Consider the following 12,427-nt stretch of genomic DNA (forward strand, 5'->3'; position numbering starts at 1 on the left):
GTATCTAAGGTGTGTGTGTATGTGTGTGTGTGTGTGTGTGTGTGTGTGTGTGTGTGTGTGTGTGTGTGTGTGTGTGTGTGTGTGTGTGTGTGTGTTATCTAAGGTGTGTGTGTGTTATCTAAGGTGTGATAGCTGTCTCTATGAAGTTATTTATAAATGTGATGTATGGAACACTGACTGTGTGATTAATCATATGGGTGACTCCAAAATATTAACCAGAATAATGCTATATTAATGCTATATCTAGCTATAGTTAGATCAACCAGTACATCACCATGTATAGATCAACCAGTACATCACCATGAACAGATCAACCAGTACATCACCATGAATAGATCAACCAGTACATCACCATGAATAGTCTAGCTATAGTTAGATCAACCAGTATATCATCATGTATAGATCAACCAGTACATCACCATGAATAGATCAACCAGTACATCACCATGTATAGATCAACCAGTACATCATCGTGTATAGATCAACCAGTACATAATCGTGTATAGATCAACCAGTACATCATCATGTATAGATCAACCAGTACATCACCATGTATAGATCAACCAGTACATCATCATGTATAGATCAACCAGTACATCACCATGTATAGATCAACCAGTACATCATCATGAATAGTCTAGCTATAGTTAGATCAACCAGTACATCACCATGAATAGATCAACCAGTACATCACCATGAATAGTCTAGCTATAGTTAGATCAACCAGTACATCACCATGAATAGATCAACCAGTACATCACCATGAATAGTCTAGCTATAGTTAGATCAACCAGTACATCACCATGACTGGTCTAGCTATAGTTAGATCAACCAGTACATCACCATGAATAGATCAACCAGTACATCACCATGAATAGTCTAGCTATAGTTAGATCAACCAGTATATCATCATGTATAGATCAACCAGTACATCACCATGTATAGATCAACCAGTACATCACCATGTATAGATCAACCAGTACATCATCATGAATAGATCAACCAGTACATCATCGTGTATAGATCAACCAGTACATCATCATGTATAGATCAACCAGTACATCACCATGTATAGATCAACCAGTACATCACCATGAATAGATCAACCAGTACATCACCATGAATAGATCAACCAGTACATCACCATGAATAGATCAACCAGTACATCACCATGAATACATCAACCAGTACATCACCATGAATAGTCTAGCTATAGTTAGATCAACCAGTACATCATCATGAATAGTCTAGCTATAGTTAGATCAACCAGTACATCACCATGAATAGTCTAGCTATAGTTAGATCAACCAGTACATCACCATGAATAGATCAACCAGTACATCACCATGAATAGATCAACCAGTACATCATCATGAATAGTCTAGCTATAGTTAGATCAACCAGTATATCATAATGAATAGTCTAGCTATAGTTAGATCAAACAGTACATCACCATGACTGGTCTAGCTATAGTTAGATCAACCAGTACATCGCCATGAATAGATCAACCAGTACATCACCATGTATAGATCAACCAGTACATCAGCATGAATAGTCTAGCTATAGTTAGATCAACCAGTATATCATCATGAATAGTCTAGCTATAGTTAGATCAACCAGTACATCATCATGAATAGATCAACCAGTACATCATCATGAATAGATCAACCAGTACATCACCATGTATAGATCAACCAGTACATCATCATGAATAGTCTAGCTATAGTTAGATCAACCAGTATATCATCATGAATAGTCTAGCTATAATTAGATCAACCAGTACATCATCATGAATAGATCAACCAGTACATCATCATGAATAGATCAACCAGTACAGCAGCTCTGAGCACCAGAAAGTTCACCACACACCATTCAGAGTAGTAGCCAGTCGTCCTCACTATGAGCCCTCTGCCTCAGCACTGCATTCCTCAACTGTATCTCCCATTCCTCTCACGCTTCAGGTGACTCCTCAATTCATGTTTTCAAAAGACCAGGAACAGGCAGCCAGGGTGAAACAAAAAAGCTGGTACAGTGTCTAGATGCATCATTCAAACAAAAAAACATTAGCCAGCTAGCTAGTGTAGTGTCGTGGTTTTCATTAATCTGGTGACTGTTATGTATCGAATCAACTAACTAGGTGTAATTGTTACTCGATTAAATGAATCATGAAACAATTAACTATTTAAAATTTGGGGGCACCACGGAAGCAGTTGTTTACCGAGTTGCCATCTCCCGAATTAAACCCTAGATGATCTATAAGATATATATCGATAACATTCATCTAATTAATCACTTCCTCATATCAGTCTCATAATTCTGAACGTCACATACTCCCTGCATCTGCACAAACCCCAGCCTTACTGATCATTCCGTACCACACAAATTGATTTAATTATTTATTTACTAAATAACTAAATGATAACACAGGATACCCACACGCAAACACATGGTATAGGTTATTGATTAGAAACTTAATACGATGGAAACAGGTCCCTAGCGGACTGACACATTACGACACTTGTTACATAAGATGGAGAGGTAAAGAGAGGGAGAGAGAGAGAGAGAGAGAGAGAGAGAGAGAGAACACTTGGATACATTTGGAAAGTACGCTCACAGTAATCACAATACTTTGCCCGAACCACCGACGTTTGGGTAAGAAGTAATGAATGTATTTACGTGTTGAATGTCTTCCTTGATCGTGTATCTCTGTTGGAACCAGTCCTTCGTGAAAAGGGTTCCGCTTCGTGAAAAGGTTTCCGCTTCATGAAAAGGGTTCCGTTGGGCCTTAGTTCTTAAGTGTAAGGCTCTGATTGTCCACAAGAGGTCACAATGTCCTTCTTCTTCATTGTCCGTGTTTACTTTCACTCATTCTGGAAGAGTGGTCCAGTAGAGCTAATCAGCCATGTCGATGATCCCCAGTGGGGTGATGAAGGCAGTGTACCCAGCAATGGTTTGAAGAGAATAACGGACGGTCTTACTTAAATTCACTTTCTTAGCTACAGTACTTAGAACAGCTATTTAGCCGGAACATTGACTGTTAGAGGCTACTTTGTCATCTTCACCTCGTGTTGATTTTCAGGGTCGTAACCAATTGAGACCTAAGCTCAGCTAGAGTCTTTCTGGTGTGGTATGTTAATTCTCAACTCAACCTTTATGCACTCTGGTAAAAGGGGGGGTGTTTCCGTCATGCTGAAGCGCTCTCTGAGCTCCCTCAGGCGTGGCTACTTACTGGGCAAAGTATCATCAAAACTATGATCTCGTTAGGAAACTAAAATCACATTCCTATATTATCAAAAATATTCTCTTCATCCCTGGTATTTTCTATACAACGTAAAGGATGGAAACCTGACATACAGTGTGAAAATCTTCATGTTACAATATTTTTGTTATATAATTTTTATACAATTTTTTAATGACATCACAAAATAAACATTAATTTCCCATATTCCATCTCTCATCATACGCATTCATTCGGATGTTAAAATTATTGTCCCAGTGTTCACTGTTGGATGTTAGAGTTTTTGGGCGGCAAAACGTCTCTGTAACAAAAGATTCCAATCTCAATACTAAAAGGGTGAGAGAAAGTTTCCCCCTACTAGAGATTTGCAATTTAGGACCGGGCGTGAGGTGTCATGAAACCCCCACATCAATCCCTCCTCCCTCTGCGGGTCAGAGGGGTCTGATGGGCGTTGATCCATTGTATCCCGGTCTTTGGATCCTCACAGGGAAGTCATGACACTAACTAGCCAAAAAGTGTTCCCCTGTCAGTCAACCTGTAAATCCATGGCTCAAAAAACACCAGATACATGCAATAAAAGCTCTATGTTATAAAAAAAAACGACAGAGCTGATTTCAAAAACAACAATTACAAACAACTGAATATGTACTTAGGCTGCTAGCAGGGCTTCTAGGGCGCCATGGCAACTCATAGGACTCTGGTCGAAATTGTGCACTACATAGGGAATAGGGTGCAATTTGGGACCTATCCATAGATATGGAACCTACTTCACACTACAGACTTTATGTTGAAATACAACCTCCGTAAAGAGAGGGGAGAGAGGGAAGGAGAGAGAAGGGGAAGAGAGAGGGGGGGAAGAGCGAGAGGGTGGAGGGGAAGAGAGAGTATTGTTTAACTCTATAATCTGTAGTGGGCTGTTTTTTTACTCTGATCAAACAGAGAGAGTATTGTTTAACTCTGGAATCTGTAGTGGGCTGTTTCTTTACTCTGATCAAACAGAGAGTAGACCTTTGTCTCTTACAGAAACAGGCACAGAAACACAGTATATGGTATTTTCTGCGTTTTATTGTTGAACATTTGGTCAGTGTCTTTATCAAACACCGTTGTTTATATAATAAAATGTTTCTCCCTGTCTATTTATCTCTTCTCTCTCTCTTCACTCCTCTCTTTTCTCTCTCTCTCCTCTCTTTTCTTTCTCTCTTCTCTTTCTTCTCTCCTCTCTTTTCTCTCTCCCTTCTCTTTCTTCTCTCTCCTCTCTCCTCTCTTTTCTCTCTCTCCTCTTTCTTCTCTCTCTCTCTTTTCTGTCTCTCCTCCTTCAGTCATTGCATACAGCAGATTGTAGAGAGTGTTCATCACTGCCATGTCAATGGTATCGTTCACAGGGACCTGAAGGTTTGTATGGTCAGACCATCACCATCATCATCACCATAATTATCACCATCACCATAACCCCATGTTTTACATTGTACATCTGAAGGTGTCTGTGTGTGTGTCTGTGTCTGTGTGTGTCTGTCTGTGTGTCTGTCTGTGTGTTTGTGTGTGGGTTTCTTTGTCTGTGTGTGTGTCTGTATGTATTTATGCCACAGTGTGTTGTTGTGTTAGTGTGTGTCTGTGTGTGTGTCTGTATGTATTTATGCCACAGTGTGTTGTGTTAGTGTGTGTCTGTCTGTGTGTGTGTCTGTATGTATTTATGCCACAGTGTGTTGTTGTGTTAGTGTGTGTCTGTCTGTGTGTCTGTATGTATTTATGCCACAGTGTGTTGTTGTGTTAGTGTGTGTCTGTTCAACCGTTGTCTCTTTGTCTCTCTTTGTGTGTGTCTGTAGGATCAAGTTGCCCCTAGACACTGATCTAAGCTCAGTTTAGTCATAAATGGTTGCCACTAGATAGCCAAGCTGCAAACTCAAAAATTGTCCAAATCTTAAAATTGTATGAAAATATACTGTATATTTGAGTTATTTGGTCTTAATTTAAGGTTAGGGATAGGCATAAGGTTAGCAGTGTTGTTAAGTTTGATTTAGATAAATTGTAGAAATAGATGGGTGGGAGGGCAGGTTCTGACTTTGCAGCTTGGCCATATAGTGACATCCTTGCGTGAAGCTAAAGCTGATTGTACATCTGTGTCTACGGCCAACGGTTACCCGGAGCGTCTTGTTACCTCTAACCCATTTGACTCCGCCCCCTCCGGCCTGAGAACCTCCTGTTGGCCAGTAAGCTGAAGGGGGGCGGTTGCTAGCTGACTTTGGGCTCGCCATCGAGGTGCAGGCCGACCAACAGGCATGGTTTGGTGAGTACCGTGGACTGGCTTCTCTCCTATGGGACGGGACACAGTGTGTGTTTTCACTGAGCTGAACCAAGCCGAGCTGTACTCGGCTGGCCTGATTACGAGTCCACTGTAGTTTCTGGTACTGTGATGGAAAGGCTAATGGGAAAATAAATAATGCCAGCCAGCACAGTGCAGGTCGGGTCGGGTCTGCACACTAGTGTGAGTGTTAGAGGACATACAGACCTGGCCTAGAATTGACCCCTAACCTCTTACCACTTTTAAATTGTCAGGGCAGCAGGTAGCCTAACGGTTAAAAAGAAAGGTCAATGGTTGAATCCCCAAGCTGACTAGGTGAAAATCTGTTGATTAACCCTTATTTGTCCTGTAAGTCACTCTGGATAAGAATCACTAAAATGTAAAAATGTACTGATTAATCGATTTAATCAATCAATGACTCACTCAAGTAATCAATTAATTATTTGCTGAAACAATTACTCAAATCAATCAATCAATCAATCAATCAATCAATCAATCAATCAATCAATCAAACCATTGATACACTCATCCATGTATTCTCACTCTCCCTATCCCTCCCCCTCCCTCCCTCCCTCTCCCTATCCCTCCCCTCCCTCTCCCGATCCCTCCCCCCTCCCTCCCTCCCTCTCCCTATCCCTCCCTCCCCCTCCCTCCCTCCCCCTCCCTCCCTCCCTCCCTCCCTCCCTCCCTCCCTCCCTCCCTCCCTCCCTCCCTCCCCCTTCCCTCTCTCCTCCCTATCCCTCCCTCTCCTTCCCTCTCCCTATCCCTCCTCCCTCTCTCCCCCTCCCTCCCTCTCTCCCTATCCCTCCCTCCCTCTCCCTATCCCTCCCCCTTCCCTCTCTCCTCCCTATCCCTCCCTCCCTCCCCTATAGGTTTTGCTGGTACTCCAGGCTACCTGTCTCCCAGAGGTCCTGAGAAAAGACCCATATGGGAAGCCTGTGGACTTGTGGGCCTGTGGTAAACAAACAACCTTTACCCTGGAACTAAACTAAATAACATACTTCTATGTGATTGTTTCCAAATCATTGTTCCCTGCTGAAAGTTGGCTCAATTCATTCCAATTCAGGAAGTGAAATTTCAAAAGGGGTCAGTTTGGGGTCAAGACTGTGTTATTTTGATCTGTGGGTGATGATTAGCGTGTGTGTTTTCCTTCCAGGGGTGATCCTGTACATCCTATTGGTCGGTTACCCTCCCTTCTGGGACGAGGGACCAGCACAGACTGTACCAGCAGATCAAGGCTGGAGCCTATGATGTGAGAACTACCAACCTCTATCTATCTGTCTGTCTGACTCTCTCCTCTCTCACGATGTGAGAACTACCAACCTCTATGTCTCTGTCTGTCCGACTCTCTACGATGTGAGAACTACCAACCTCTATCCCTCTGTTTATCTGTTGTGCTCTCTCTCTCTCTCTCTCTCTCTCACTCTGTCTCTCCCTCTCTCTCTGTCTCTCTCTTCACTGGTGTTGGAAATTAATGAATAGACAGAATGGTGGAATGTATTGATTGATTGATGGACTGACTGATTGTGTGTAATGTGTGTCTATAGTTCTCTATCTCCAGAGTGGGACATGGTGACTCCTGATGATTGATTGATTGACTGACTGATTGTGTGTAATGTGTGTGTCTATAGTTCCCATCTCCAGAGTGGGACACGGTGACTCCTGATGCCAAAGACCTGATCAATAAGATGTTGACCATCACCCCGGCAAGCGCATCACCACCGGGACAGAGGCCCTCAAACACCCCTGGATCTGTGTATGGACACACACACACACACACACACACACACACACACACACATACACACACACACACACACACACACACACACACACACACATAACACACACAGACACACAGAAACACGCGTACACACAGACACACACACACACAGAAACACACACACAGACACACAGAAACACGCGTACACACAGACACACACACAGAAACACACACACACACACACACACAGAAACACACACACACACACACACACACACACACACACACACACAGGGGACAGTTGTAATACTCACCACTACATCCTGTATCAAAAGGTTGTCTGGTCCCTCAGTAAAGTCCTGTAGATCTCTTCATTACTCCCCACGTTGTTTACAAAGCTCTGCTCCAACATACCTCACTTCACTTCCCAGTTGAAATGTACCACTATAAGGGTTGGTTAACTGTTGAGGTCCCTCTTGTCTCCACTAAGTTTGGTAAATCCTCTCTTGTAGTTTGAGCTCTCCTCATCTGGATTCCCCAGTGCCGCTAGGGCAGTTTAAAACACTAATGAGATTTCTAATTGTTTTGATTAAATGTCATGTAATGTACTCTGTATCTGTTACTGTATCTTGTAGTTTAAATATTTGTATTGTTTATTGTATTGATCATATTGATTATTGGAATTGTTGTCCTCACAACATCATTGGAAATGAGACCCTTCGTCTCAATGGAATCCCCTGTATAAAATAACATTCTCTCTCTATTCAATTACATTCAATTCAAGGGGCTTTATTGGCATGGGGAAACATATGTTAACATTGCCAACGCAAGTGAAGTTAGATAATATACAAAAGTGAAATAAATAATAAAAATGAACAGCAAACATTATGTTCTCTGTCTGCAGCAACGGTCCCTGTAGCTTCCATGATGCACAGACAGGAGACTGTGGAGTGTCTGAAGAAGTTCAACGCCAGGAGGAAACTCAAGGTAACACTCCTCTTTCACTGTCCTCTGTTCTAATCGGAAACTCAGTAACACTCCTCTTTCACTGTCCTCTGTTCTAATCAGAAACTCAAGGTAACACTCCTCTTTCACTGTCCTCTGTTCTAATCAGAAACTCCAAGGTAACACTCCTCTTTCACTGTCCTCTGTTCTAATCAGAAACTCAAGGTAACACTCCTCTTTCACTGTCCTCTGTTCTAATCAGAAACTCAAGGTAACACTCCCTCTTTCACTGTCCTCTGTTCTAATCAGAAACTCAAGTTAACACTCCTCTTTCACTGTCCTCTGTTCTAATCAGAAACTCAAGGTAACACTCCTCTTTCACTGTCCTCTGTTCTAATCAGAAACTCAAGGGATGTGTCTCTCCTATACCGTGTACTACTGTCTACCCAGGCTCTATATCCTATTCCCTATACCGTACTCTACTGTCTACCCAGAGCTCTATACCTATTCCCTATACCGTACTCTACTGTCTACCCAGAGCTCTATACCCTATACCGTACTCTACTGTCTCCCAGGCTCTATTCCTATACCGTACTCTACTGTCTACCCAGAGCTCTATATCCTATTCCCTATACCGCACTCTACTGTCTACCCCAGAGCTCTACCTACCCTATTCCTTATACCGTACTCTACTGTCTACCCAGAGCTCTATTCCTATACCGTACTCTACTGTCTACCCAGAGCTCTATACCCTATACCGTACTCTACTGTCTAGCCAGAGCTCTATACCCTATTCCCTATACGTACTCTACTGTCTACCCAGAACTCTATTCCCTATACCCTATACCGTACTCCACTGTCTACCCAGAGCTCTATATCCTATTCCTATACCGTACTCTACTGTCTACCCAGAGCTCTATATCCTATTCCCTATACGTACTCTACTGTCTACACAGAGCTCTATATCCTATTCCCTATACCGTGCTCTACTGTCTCCCAGAACTCTATTCCCTATACCTATATGCTCTACTGTCTACCCAGGGCTCTATAGCCTATTCCTATAACATCACTCTACTGTCTACCCAGGGCTCTATACCCTATTCCTATACGTCTCTACTGTCTGCCCCAGAGACTCTATATCCTATTCCCTATACCGTGCTCTCCTGTCTCCGCGGAACTCATTCCCTATACCCTATACACGTGCTCTGCTGTCTCCCCAGAGCTCTCTGCCCTATTCCCTATACCGTACTCTACTGTCTGCCCAGAGCTCTATAGCCTATTCCCTATAGCGTGCTCTACTGTCTACCCAGAGCTCTATAGCCTATTTCCTATACACGTTGCACTACTGTCTACCCAGCTCTATATCCTGTTCATTATACGGGCTCTACTGTCTGCCCACGGCTCTGTATCCTATTCCCTTACGTGGTCTACTGTCTGCCGGGCTCTATATCCTGTTCCCTATGCCGTGCTCTGCTGTCTACCCAGAGCTATATCCTGTTCCTATACCGTACTCTGCTGTCTGCCCAGAGCTCTATACCTATTCCCTATACCGTACTCTACTGTCTGCCCGGAGCTCTATATCCTATTCCCTATTCGTGCTCTGCTGTCTGCCCCAGAACTCTATTCCTATAGCCTATAGCGTGCTCTGCTGTCTGCCCAGGGTCTCTCTGGCCTATTCCCTATACGTACTCTACTGTCTACCCAGAGCTCTATACACTATTCCCTATACCATACTCTGCTGTCTACGCGGGCTCTACCTATTCCTATACCGTGGCTGCTGTCTGCCCCAGAGCTCTATATCCTGTTCCCTATACCGTTATCTCTACTGTCTACCCACAGCTCTATCTCCTATTCCTATACCGTGCTCTGCTGTCTGCCCAGGGCTCTATATCCTGTTCCTATACCGTGCTCTACTGTCTGGCCAGGGCTCTATATCCTATTCCTATCCCGTACTCTGCTGTCTACCCAGGGCTCTATATCCTATTCCTATACCGTTCTCTACTGTCTGCAGAGCTCTATATCCTATTCCCTATACCGTGCTCTACTGTCTGCCCAGGCTCTATATCCTATTCCCTATACGTGCTCTACTGTCTCCCCAGGGCTCTGTATCCTGTTCTATAGCGTACTCTGCTGTCTACGCAGACTCTATTCCTATACCTTGCTCTACTGTCTGCCCAGGGCTCTATAGCCTATTCTATGCGGTGCTCTACTGTCTACCCAGGGCTCTATGCCCTATTCCCTATACCGTGCACTGCTGTCTGCCCAGAGCTCTATAGCCTATTCCTATACAGGTGGCTGCTGTCTGCCCATGGCTCTAGGCCTATTTCCTATGCCGTGCTCTGTCTGTCTGCCCAGGGCTCTATTCCTATACCATGTTGCTACTGTCTCCCAGGGCTCTGTTCCTGTGCAGGTGTGCTACTGTCTGCCCGGACTCTATTCCCCATACTGCATGACTACTGTTCCAAGGCTCTATGGCCTATTTCCCTATGGCGTGCTCTGCTGTCTGCCAGGGCTCTATTCCTATGGCGTGCTCTACTGTCTGCCCAGAGCTCTATTCCTATACCATGTGCTACTGTCTGCCCAGAGCTCTATACCTATTCCCTATACCATACTCTACTGTCTGCCCAGAGCTCTATGCCCTATTCCTATACCGTGCCTACTGTCTGCGCAGGCTCTATAGCCTATTCCCTATACCGTACTCTGCTGTCTGCCCAGAGCTCTATTCCCTATAAAAGTGTGCTACTGTTACCAGAGCTCTATATCCTATTCCCTATACCGTGCTCTGCTGTCTACCCAGAGCTCTTATACCCTATTCCTATACCGTGCTCTACTACTGTCTGAGGGCTCTATTCCCTATACGTGCTCTACTGTCTGCCCGGAGCTCTATAGCCTATTCCCTATACCGTGCTCTACTGTCTACGCAGAGCTCTATGCCCTATTCCCTATACCGTGCACTACTGTCTACCCAGGGCTCTATAGCCTATTCCCTATACCGTACTCTACTGTCTGCCCAGGGCTCTATGGCCTATTCCCTATACCGTGCTCTACTGTCTACCCAGAGCTCTATATCCTGTTCCCTATGCACGTGCTCTGCTGTCTGCCCAGGGCTCTATATCCTATTCCTATACCGTGCTCTACTGTCTGCCCAGAGCTCTATATCCTATTCCCTATACCGTACTCTACTGTCTGCCCAGAGCTCTATATCCTGTTCCTATCGTGCTCTACTGTCTGCCCGGGGCTCTATATCCTATTCCCTATACCGTGCTCTACTGTCTACCCCGGGCTCTATATCCTATTCCCTATCGTACTCTACTGTCTGCGCAGAGCTCTATATCCTATTCCTATTACGTGCTCTGCTGTCTACCCAGAGCTCTATATCCTGTTCCCTATACCGTGCTCTGCTGTCTGCCAAGGGCTCTATATCCTGTTCCTATACCATACTCTACTGTCTACCCAGGGCTCTATATCCTGTTTCCCTATACGTGCTCTACTGTCTACCAAGGCTCTATATCCTATTCCCTATACCAGACTCTACTGTCTGCCAGAGCTCTATAGCCTATTTCCTATACCGTACTCTACTGTCTGGCCAGAACTCTATTCCCTATAGCCTATAGCGTGTACTGCTTGTCTGCCCAGGGCTCTATGCCCTATTCCCTATGCCGTTGCACTACTGTCTGCCCAGACTCTATTCCCTATACCGTGTGCTACTGTCTGGGTCAGGGCTCTATACCCTATTCCCTATACCGTACTCTACTGTCACCCAAGTCTATTCCCTATGCCGTGCTCTGCTGTCTGCCCAGAGCTCTATTCCTATACCGTGTGCCTGCTGTCTCCGGCTCTATGCCTATTCCCTATCACCATGCTCTGCTGTCTGCCCAGGCTCTGTGCCCTATTTCCCTATCGCGGTGTCCTACTGTCTGCCCAGATCTATACCCTATTCCTATGCCGTGCTCTGCTGTCTACCCAGAGCTCTATTCCCTATACCGTGTGCTACTGTCTACCCAGGGTTTTACCCTATTCCCTATACCGTGCTCTGCTGTCTACCCGGAGCTCTATGCCCTCTTTCCTATACGTACTCTACTGTCTGCCCAGAGCTCTATTCCCTATACCGTACTCTGCTGTCTCGCAGAGCTCTATTCCTATACGTGCTCTACTGTCTGCCCAGAGCTCTATGCCCTATTCCCTATACCGTGCACTACTGTCTCTACCCAGCTCTATGCCC

The 12,427-nt window shown here is 44.5% G+C and overlaps 1 pseudogene; it reads left to right on the forward strand.

Moving 5' to 3' along the window:
* Positions 1-12,427, forward strand: part of LOC123735933 (calcium/calmodulin-dependent protein kinase type II delta 2 chain-like) — a 58,207-nt pseudogene that overhangs the window by 4,428 nt on the left and 41,352 nt on the right.

The sequence above is a fragment of the Salmo salar genome, unplaced genomic scaffold (assembly GCF_905237065.1).
Source record: "Salmo salar unplaced genomic scaffold, Ssal_v3.1, whole genome shotgun sequence".
In the NCBI taxonomy this organism is placed as follows: Eukaryota; Metazoa; Chordata; class Actinopteri; order Salmoniformes; family Salmonidae; genus Salmo; species Salmo salar.